The following is an 11,316-nucleotide window of genomic DNA, read 5'->3' on the forward strand; positions in this document are numbered from 1 at the left end:
TCATTGTAAAGACATTATTGATTTTATGAAAAAGGCTGGTTTGATTTGATACGAGGCTTAATTGTTTGCAAATAATTGTTAAAAAATGACGGATGTCACCGATGCTTCTGACAAGGGGCGTGACACGTTTCACCTCGAGTAGGTTCCACTAGAAGACTTTAGATGTATACAAACGCTCGTACAAATCCTACACAGTTTAGGACTTACCTACTGTCTAACAAAACTCCTAGTCTAGACTTGAAGGCAGCACCTTCCAGCTAACACTTTTTTAACGTATGTGTGTCAAATACTACATACACATATTTTCAAACAGTTTTCTTCACCGAGCTTCAGCTTCTATTTATAGGCGTTTGGCTGAACGTTCAGTGAGACTCAGTGAATGAATCCGTTGCAGTTTGACTTTGTTCCCCCAAATAGATATCTGGAACATTTGGCTTTAAGCGCTGCTACAACGTCTCTTATTGTACCTTGATCGTACAATAGCTTTTGTACCTTCGCTCACAGCTGCATTAAGCTTGTCGTATCTGCAAACTGGTTCACTCCTAATTGATGTTCTGAACTGGCCAGTTGAACTGGCCTTGAACTGCTGAGATGAAATCAGTCGACTCGTCATCTGAACTGATTTCTCTGATTCAGTTGAACTGGTAAGTTGGGCTCTTCATCAGTTGAAAACTTCATCAGCTGGCCAAGCTTCTGAAGGTCTTCTGCTAAACCAACTATCAACTGGACAATAAGTTGAACTGCACTTTATGCTTCAGTTGTACTGGTTCAGTTCGATCAATAAGTTGGCACTTTTAGTTAGCGTCTCGATAGCTTCAGTTTAAGCTTGGTAACTGATCAGTTCGAAGCCTAATCAATTTCAGTTTCTACGCACATAGGTAAACTCATTAGAAACAAAATAACAAGTTTTGTTAACATCAAAATCAAGATTGCGAACATGTAATGTTCCAACAATCTCCCCCTTTTTATGATCAAAAAATGTAAGCAATTAAAGCGATTTTAAAACTTTAAAATTTTAAAATTCAACTGATTCTCCCCCTTTGTAAGAATCAAAAACATTTAAAACCATTAAATTGTGTAACATTCGAAAAATCAACTTACGTAAAGCACATGCATGCAAATTATTTTAATTGCTTAATTGTTTTATTTAATTGATTTTAAATGCTCGCATGATATTTATTAAATGTTTAAAGGTATGATTGCATGATTAAATGATTATATGACATGTTTTCAAGAAATTGAAGGATTTTACCCGAATATTCGATAATAGGCAGGAGAAATGAGACTGGGGACGACAAAGACAAGAATAATTATTTTTCATTAAATAATTGCATGGCTTCCTAATATGATTAAAATGATTTAATTTTTCAAAAAATAGTAGAGTTCAAATTATTTTATGAGTCGAGCTCGATTTTTCTCGGGAAGCTGGTTTTTGGCAAATGATTAGTTTTTAAAAGATCAAAAATATTATTTTTGGAAACTAAATTTTATAAATTTTTATGTTTCAATTAAATAATAGTTATTGGTCCCAATTTAACTAAATTGAGTAGGCCCAATTGCTCCAATATTTGGAGGCCCAAAACCAAAGCCCATTAGCATGCAATTTAAAATCTATAAATATGTTACACAGGCTTTTGGGAGCATCATATCAGCCAAAAAATACACAGTAGCACACACCAAAATTTTGAGATTTGGAGAAGGAAGAAAAGCTAGGATTCTTCGTTACGAGTAGCTTTCTCTTATACGTCATGATATTCGAGAGCCAGGGGGAAGGTCAGGCGCAATATTCGAGCGTTTTAAACACAAAGACACTTTTTCTAAACTCTTTTACGCGTCATTAAAATCATAATATGCATGTTTCAATTGTTATTGCATGAAAAATATTTACGTACGATGGTTTAAACGATATGATGATTATACTCATAGTTTTCAAACGTTTTTATGTATATATGATCGTATTATGATTTCCAATGAGTACGCTGCCAATGTAGGATGAAATATGAATGGAATATCATTAAATTCAAAAGAGAACAAGGCTGGAATCGTAGGTGACTCAAGGGATAACTTGGATAGGGTTTCTTGTTGAATTATTGAATCGGATAGGGTGCATGGGGTGTTGGGGCTCGGCCAGGGCTTGTGGGGGCTTGGCTAGGGTTGTGTACTAGGGCTATGTAGAGTCCTAGCATGGCTAAGGCTCAAGGGGAGTGGCTAGGGAAGATTCCACAAGCACAAGGACTCTCCCCATGCATGCTCACGGCTGGTGTGTTTCGGAAGGGAGTGCAACGTGGCTAGGGACAGGCCAAACTGATCAAGTAGGGTCCAGGGTAGAAAGGGTAGTTTTTGGAACATGGTCTGGTGCAGCCAAGGTTCATGGTGGCTCGACAGAATAAGGGCCAAGTCCAGGAGAGGCGCGCGGCTCTTGTTCTGATGGCAGGGCTTGCAGCGCCTTCGTGCATGGTTCAGGGGCTTGGGATGGGCTTCGTTGGGTCTGGACGTGGTCCAGGGTCGGTAAGGGCCAGGTGGGCTCGGTGGTGGCTAGAGTAGAAGAGTCCTAGTTCGCTAAGGAGTCCTAAGCGTGAGGAAGGGGTACACGCGCAGCTTTGCTTCTTCTGTCCAGGAGAGTTTGCGTGAGCTAGGGTCAGGTTCTAAGGATCGGGGTTGGTCAAGAGGGTACCTAGATGGGTTGGCTAGGGTCTGGCTTGAGGTGACTAGACCGTGGCTCGAAGGAATTAGGAGATGGCTCGGTGAGTTCTTGCATTGGTCAATATTTTGATTTTAATGAACAAAATTGGAACCATGGGTCCACGGGAGTGGTTCATGGCTCACAAGGGTATTTTAGGTAATAAAAAGTCTATGTTTAAAATTTGAGATCAAAATATTAAATTTTGAATTTATTCGGGATTTAAACGCCTCACGAATTTTTAATTAAAGAATTAATTGAAAAGCCTCGATTTACGCTGAATAAAATTATGAAAAAATAAATTTAAGTTTAAATAATTATTTGGGATAAGCTCATGTAATTAAAAGTAAGAAAAATAAAATTGAGAAATTTTACGTCTAAGGGTAAAACAGTCATTTTTACACTTGGGAATTACGTAAAATCTTGGCTACGTCCCGAAGGATGATATTGCTTGTTAAATGATTTAAAATGATGATTTTGATGAAAATATGTTATTGTTTGATTTATGATAAAGCTATGCAATTTTTACTCTTAAAATGCTATTTTTGGAAAGTTATGATATTTCACGTTTTAAAAGAAAAGGGAAAAATATTTTGAGGGATGTGAATTGACTGTGACAAATGATATATGATATGTGGGAGATCCGTTTTAAGAAGTAACGGTGAATTTACAATTTTCTGGAGATGTCGTGAGGGAAAAGGCCCTAGAGGGAGCTCATTTACGGGAGAAGGCCCAGAGGGAGCCCATTTATGTGAAAAAGCCCCAAAAAGAGCCCGTCTATGGGAGAAGGCCCCCGAGAGAGCCCGACGATCGTATTTCCATGGCGGATCCTAGTTCCCGTCCCCTTGGGCCATGTAGAGCTGAAGACTGATAAGTCAACCGGGGTATAAAAACTATTCACTTTCAAGGATCAAACTTCACCCAAAATGATAAAAGATTGAAAGTTTTACGATTTATTTATGCTTAAAATTATTTTAAATAGTTTATTTATGCTCAAAAGCTATTTTAAACAAAAGTATGATTTTAATGCATGTGATTGTATATGTATTATTTGCTATTCATATTTAGAACGTGTTGAGTCATTAGAGTCATTAGGTTTGTATGATGCAGGATTTGATGATATTATGGGAAGCGCTGACGATTAAGTGGATCGAGTGCAGCAGTACACTCCCGAGAGACATTTATTTTCCGTACTAGCTTGTTAAATAAAAGATTTAAAGATTTATGTTAATGATTTTATCACAGATAATTGTATGCTTTATGTTATTGTTAGTTGATATTTTTAAAAGTCGACGTAAGATATTTTGGTTAGTTGACGATTTAGATATTTTTCCGCACTTGTGATTCAAATGTTAAATTATTATGATTTATAATATGTTAAGTTATTTTGTTTAGCAATTTCGAGTTTATGATTAATGCTTTAAAAAAAAGTAGTGGGCGTTTCAGTTGGTATCAGAGCCGGGGTTTTCCCAAAGGGATGTGTACTGTCACTTCGAGAAGCTCAAGAAGTCACGCCTCAAATATGTGAGTTTTTACTGCTTTATATTTTATATGCTAAAATTTTTTAAATGCTTTTATGATACATGATGTAAATGTTAGTTGCATACTGCATTGAAAATGATTAAATGCATGTTGGTTACGTGGTTGGACGACGTGTACAGAGATGCCTCGTAGAAGGATTTTGTGTAGGAATGATAAGGTTAGACATGAGGAGGAGATTCCACAGCCCGTGTACTAGTGCCCGTGTACCAGCCGGTATGGCTTGTTTACTAGAGTAACACGTAGGAATTTGAGTGAGGGTTAGACCAGAGGCTGCTTATGAGCATTTTAGGAGGATGAACCCCGAGGATTTTCATGGCACTACTGATCCATTCATTGCTGAGGTATGGATTCGATCTTTGGAGGTGATCTTTCGTTATATGGATATGACGGACACTGACCGAGTTCGTTGTACCATCTATCTGCTGAAGGGCGACGCTTCCTTATGGTGGGAGGGAGCGGAGCGAGGAGTGAACTTAGCGACTTTGACTTTGGAAGAATTCAAGAGGGTATTATACGATAAATATTTGACATCTGACGTCCGTTCTAGGCTTAAGAGAGAGTTTATGAATCTCCGATAGGGGGATTGGTCTGTTGCTGAGTTTGTGCAGATGTTTGATAGGGGCTGTCCCTTTGTGCTCTTGATTGTGAATGATTCTATTGAAAAATTACGAAACTTCCTAGATGGTTTGAGGCCGACTATCCGTCGGGATGTGATGCTCAGCAATCCTACTGATTATACTGCTGCCGGCGTTAAAGCTTTTAGAGCCGAGCAGTCACTCAAGGACATTGAGTGGGAGTTACAGCGAAAGAGAAACCATACTCAGCAAGCTAATCAGAGTAATAAAAAGACTTATTTGGGACCACCTAAGCAACCAGAACCACCAAAACCTCAAGGACAACCACCTAGAGGGAACGGTCCGAAGGCTGATGAGAAACCAATGTGCAAGGAGTGTAATCGTCCACACTATGGCAAGTGGATGTGGGGCACTTACAAGTGCTTCAAGCGTGAAGAATTGGGACACAAGACTGGGGATTGCACAAAGCCCAAGTAACCCACGACTGGAAGAGTCTATGTGATGCAAGCTGAGGAGGATGAGGCAGAGCCGACACGACACTGATTTCTAGGTAACCAAGCAGTTTAACATTTTTACGATGCCATTATTGCATGAAATGTTGAATTTGGTTATGGGAATTGTTTGGGATAATGAAGAACTTAGAGGATAATAGGCTGCATGTTCTATTTGAGCTGGATTTAGGAGTCGACATTGGAAATTTTTCCGGGTTAGAAGTACAATTTCGAGATTTGGGAGGACCGAAATGCTGAGTAAAAATTAAGCTAAGAGGGTTAAGTTCGAAGTGATTAAGGGAACCAAGCTTTGCAATCATCAAGACCAGGAAAATTTCGAGGACGAAATTCTATTTAAGGAGGGGTCGGGAGGAGATTTGTACTGTCCGAAAAACCAACCTACGTAGACCACATGCATGCAAATTATTTTAATTGCTTAACTGTTTTATTTAATTGATATTAAATGCTAGCATAATATTTATTAAATGATTAAAGGTATAATTGCATGATTAAATGATTATATGACATGGTTTCATGAAATTGAAGAATTTTACCCTAATATTCGATAATAGGCAGGGGAAAGGAGGCCGAGGATGACCAAGACGAGAATAATTATTTTTCATTAAATAATTACAAATCTTCCTAATATGATTAAAAATGATTTAATTTTTCTAAAAATAATAGCGTTCGAATTATTTTACGAGTCGGGCTCGATTTTTTCCGGGAAGCCAGTTTTGGGCAAACGAGGAGTTTTTAAAAGATCAAAAATATTATTTTTGGAAACTAAATTTTAAAAATTTTTAAGTTTCAATTAAATAAGAGTTATTGGGCTCAATTTAACTAAATTGAGTAGGTCCAATTGCTCCTATACTTGGAGGCTCAAAACCAAATCCCATTAGCATGCAATTTAAAATTTACAAATATGTCCTAGGCTTTTGAGAGCATCATATCAGCCAAAAAAAACACACTAGCACACACCAAAATTTCGAGATTTGAAGAACGAAGAAAAGCTAGTATTCTTCGTCGTCCGGTCGTCCAACTTCGCACCCTTGCCAACGATTGAATATTCGAGCGTTTTAAATACAAAGGCACGTTTTCTTAACTCTTTTATGCATCATTCAAATCATAATATGAATGTTTCAATTGTTGTTGCATGAAAAATATTTACGTACGATGGTTTAAACGATATGATGATTATACTCAAAGTGTTCAAACGTTTTTACGTATATATGATCGTATTATGATTTCCAACGAGTACACTGCCAATGTAGGATGAAATATGAATGGAATATGATTAAATTCAAAAGAAAACAAGGCTGGAATTGTAGGTGACTAAAGGGATAACTTGCATAGGGGTTCTTGTTGAATTATTGAATTGGCTAGGGTGTATGGGGTGTTGGGGCTTGGCCAGGGCTGGTGGGGGCTTGGCTAGGGTCGTGTACTAGGGTTAGGTAGAGTACTAGCATGGCTAGGGCTCAAGGGGAGAGGCTAGGGAAGAGTCTACACGCACAAGGAATGTCCCCATGCATGCTCGCGGCTGGTGTGTTTCGGGAGGGAGTGCAGCGTGGCTAGGGGCTGGCCAAGCTGGTCAAGTAGGGTCCAGGGTAGAGGGGTAGGGTTCGGAACATAGTCTGGTGCAGCCAAGGTTCGTGGTGGCTCAAGGGAATATTGGCCGAGACAGGAGAAGCGCGCGGCTTTGCATCTTCTGTTCAGGAGAGTTAGGTTCAGGAGAAGCGCGCGGCTTGGTTGGGTCTGGGCGTGGTTTAGGGTCGGCAAGGGTTAGGTTTGCTCGGTTGTGGCTCGAGTAAAAGAGTCCTAGTTGGCTAAGGAGTCCTAGGCGTGAGGAAAGGGTACACGCGCAGCTTTGCATCTTCTGTTCAGGAGAGTTTGCGTGAGCTAGGGTCAGGTTCTAAGGGTCAGGGTTGGTCAGGAGGGTACCTAGATTGGTTGGCTAGGGTCTGGCTTGAGGTGGCTCGACCGTGGCTTGGTGGAATTAGGAGATGGCCCGGTGAGTTTTTGCATGGGTCAATATTTCAAATTTAATGAACAACATTGGAACCAAGGGTCCACGGGGGTGGTTCATGGTTCACAAGGGTATTTTAGGTAATAAAAAGTCAATGTTTAAAATTTGGGATCAAAATATTGAGTTTTGAATTTATTCATGATTTAAACACCTCACGAATTGTTAATTAAAGAATTAATTGAAAAGCCTCAAATAAAGCTAAATAAAATTATGAAAAATTAGATTTAAACTTAAGTAATTATTTGGGATAACCTCATGTCATTAAAAGTAAGAAAAAGTTAAAATCGAGAAATATTACCTCTAGTGGTAAAACAGTCAATTTTACACTTGGGAATTACATAAAAGCTTGACAGCGCCCCGAAGGATCATAATGGTTGTAAAATGATTTAAAATGATGATTTTGATGAAAATATGTTATTTTATGATTTATGGTAAAGCTGTGCAATTTTTACTGTTAAAATGCTATTTTTGGAAAGCTATGATATTTTTCGTTTTAAAAGAAAAGGGAAAAATATTTTGAGAGATGTGAATTGACTGTGACAAATGATATATGATATGTTGGGGATCTGTTTTAAGAAAGAACGGTGAACTTACAATTTTGTGGAGTTGTCGTGAGGGAAAAGGACAAGAGGGAGACCATTTACGGGAGAAGGCCCAGAGGGATCCCGTCTATGGGAGAAGGCCCCCGAGGGAGCCCGACGATCGTATTTTCATGGCGGAGCCTAGTGCCCGCCCCCTTGTGCCATGTGGAGCTGAAGACTGATCCGTCGACCGTAGGATAAAAGCTAATCACTTTCAAGGATCAAACTTCATCCAAAATGATAAAAGATTGAAAAATTAACGATTTATGATTTATTTATGCTTAAAGTTATTTTAAATGGCTTATTTATCCTCAAAAGCTATTTTAAATAAAAGTATGATTTTTAATGTATGTGATTGTATATGTATTATTTGCTATTCATGTTTAGAGATTTTTCCGCACTTTTGATTTCAAATGTTAAATTATTATGATTTATAATATGTTAAGTTATTTTGTTTAGTAATTTTCGAGTTTATGATTTATGCTTTAAAAAAAAGTAGTGGACGTTTCAAAAAGAGTTTATCAGTTCGAGGGATAAGAAAGCTCCCGCTCAAGAACTGACTTTAAAAACAAGTTAAAAACGAGTTTAAAACATTTTTCAGTTCGATAGATAACTTTAAAGAAAATTCCCCCTCAAGAACTGAATCAAAAACTCCACCTCAAAAATATAATCGTTGCGCGATTTTAAAGGAAGTTTAAGCAATAAACACTCAAGCAGTCAAGGCAACTATAAACTGGAAAAATCAGTTCAGTTACATGCAAACTAATTGGATACACAAGATGTTAATTTAATCCATTACGCGTCCCTTGTATTGATATAAAGCACACCATCTTATGTAAGGGAATTGCTACTTCACTTAGAAAATATCAAATATCATCAAGTGTCAGTCAGTTTATATGAAATAGAACTGAGTGTACCAATAATTGGTCGCCTAGAATGCTTGGAATGATGCATCGATTTTGAGTTTCTTTTGCCATAAGAACAACTAATTGCCTTGGATTTGATCTCTGTGTTGACTAACTGGTTTAAATGATGCAAATTGGACTCAACTGATGCTGAACCGCAATGATCAACTACTAGGATCTGGTATGGCAATGAAGCGGCGGCACTTCTGATAATTAAGCTCCACTTAACTCATCAGTTTCAGCTGGGAGTTGGGTTTCGTCGGTTGATCAGGTGAACTGGTAAGCTGGCAACTGAAATCTTTTCCGCTGATCAGTTTAGCTATCCTGCTGTCAGTTGAACTCAAAAATCCTGCAAACAGCTAAACAATAAAAAATCACAGCAAACAGCTAAACAATAAAAAATCACAGCAAACAAATACAATATTATCAGAGAGTTTTGAAAACCATTTTAAAAACATTTTAAAACACGTTTTAAAAAGAATATCAGTTTTCAAATGTCCTTAGAAAAGCTAGCTCTGATACCAATTGATGTATCATGTGCTGGGCACCTTCGAGGTGCTTCGAACACAATACTTCAATGAGCTGCAATAGCTCGTGTTCTAAGAATATTAACACCGATGAATTAAATTGAGTTTGGTTTTAAACCAAGCGGAAAATTCTCGAATTAATCCTTCGTTAAGAAAACTGATCGGTTTTATATCTTGTGCAACTGTAAAACTTAAAATTACATGGGATCAGTTCTGGCTTATATCAGTTCAGTTATGGACAGAACTAAACTGATATCAGCTGAACTAGTCAAATCAGTTAAGAACAAAAACAAGCAGTTAAACAGAAATAACACAAGATATGTTTATGGATGTTCGAAGACTTCAACTGCTCCTACGTCACCATTTCTATCACCTCGGGTAGGTTCCACTAGAAGACTTTAGATCTATACAAATGCTTGTACAAATCCTACACAGCTTAGGATTTAACCACTGCCTAACTGAACTCCTAGTCTAGACTTGAAGGCAGCACCTTCTAGCCAACACGTTGAAGTGTTCCCTCTGGGCTGATTGCTTCTTCAAAGCTGATAAGCATTAAGCGTGCCCTTCTTTTTCTCAACTCTCCTCTTCACTCATTATTCACACACTTTTCTTCACTGAGCTTCAGTTCTATTTACAGGCATTTGGCTGAACGTACAGTGAGACTAAGTGAATGAATCCGTTGCAGTTTGAATTTGTTCCCCCAAATAGATATCTGGAACATTTGGCTTTAAGCGCTGCTGCAACGTCTCTTATTGTACCTTGACCGTACAATAGCTTTTGTATATTCGTTCACAGCTGGATTAAGCTTGTCGTATCTGCAAACTTGTTCGCTTCTAACTGATGTTCTGAACTGGTCTTGAACTGCTGAGGTGAAATCAGCTGACTCGTCAGCTGAACTGATTTCACTAGTTCAGTTGAATTGGTCAGTTGGGCTCTTAATCAGTTGAACACTTCATCAGTTGGCCGAGCTTCTGAAGGTCTTCTATTGAACCACCTATCAACTGGACAATCAGTTGAACTTGATGCGAACACGGATGGGCAAGCCCCAAGGAAAGCATGGGATCCCTTAGAGTTGCCCGAGGGACCAATCACGAGAGGACGACTGAAGAGGTTTAAAGAGGCATTGCATGGGCTTATGTGCAATGAAGAAGGACTTCCAAGCAAGGTGCAGAGTGCTGAAGGGTTTGTAATGAATGGGAGTAAGTTTGGGAGTCATAGAAACACCATTAAAGTGATGAACGAAGAAAATGGCCAGATTGATCCGCGCCCGAGCTGTAAAAAAACTATCGCCCGAGTGCAAGGCGTACTGTCCAAGAGGTGATTTCAAGAACACTCGGAGCCCGAGCGGTCACATTCTATCGGCCGAGCGCGAATAGTCCAGAACCCTCGGCGCTCGAGCGGTAATATCCTACCCCCCGAGCGCGAGTCAGATGCGAGAAATTATTTATTTCCTTGATTAGAGTCCTAATTATTTTGGCAACTAGATATTGTTATCTTTTGGGCATGTAAACAATATTGGCACGAAAATTATAAACATTATTCAGATTATTATTGATATTTTATCAAAGTTTTAGAGTTTTCTCTCAAAACATTTAAAGCCTTGCTTTGTTCTCCAAATCCAACTTATCAAAATTTTAACTTTGTGGCGTTTGTCGATCGTGTCTTACGCAGATTGTCAAAGACGAGTTCTTTGAAGGTTCGATTGTTTCGTTTGTGATTTTTTATTACTAAACCACGTAGTTTAGGGTTGAAGATCACGTCATTTCTTGAATCAAAAGATCGGGACATCGTAACAACGATCCTTGTTTGTTATTGAAATGTAGGCGCGATTCATATATAATCGTGTTTGCTTTTCTTCGTGCCAGGATTCATATCATTTGGTGTCAGAGCCATACTCTTGGTTAATTGTGTGGGTGCATGTTCCTTGAAGTGCCCTGGAGTGCGGGTTAACGAAGGAGTTGGCACGAGGATGTACAGTCTAAAGAGGTCGGG

Source organism: Primulina huaijiensis, chromosome 18 (assembly GCF_012295235.1).
Source record: "Primulina huaijiensis isolate GDHJ02 chromosome 18, ASM1229523v2, whole genome shotgun sequence".
NCBI lineage: Eukaryota > Viridiplantae > Streptophyta > Magnoliopsida > Lamiales > Gesneriaceae > Primulina > Primulina huaijiensis.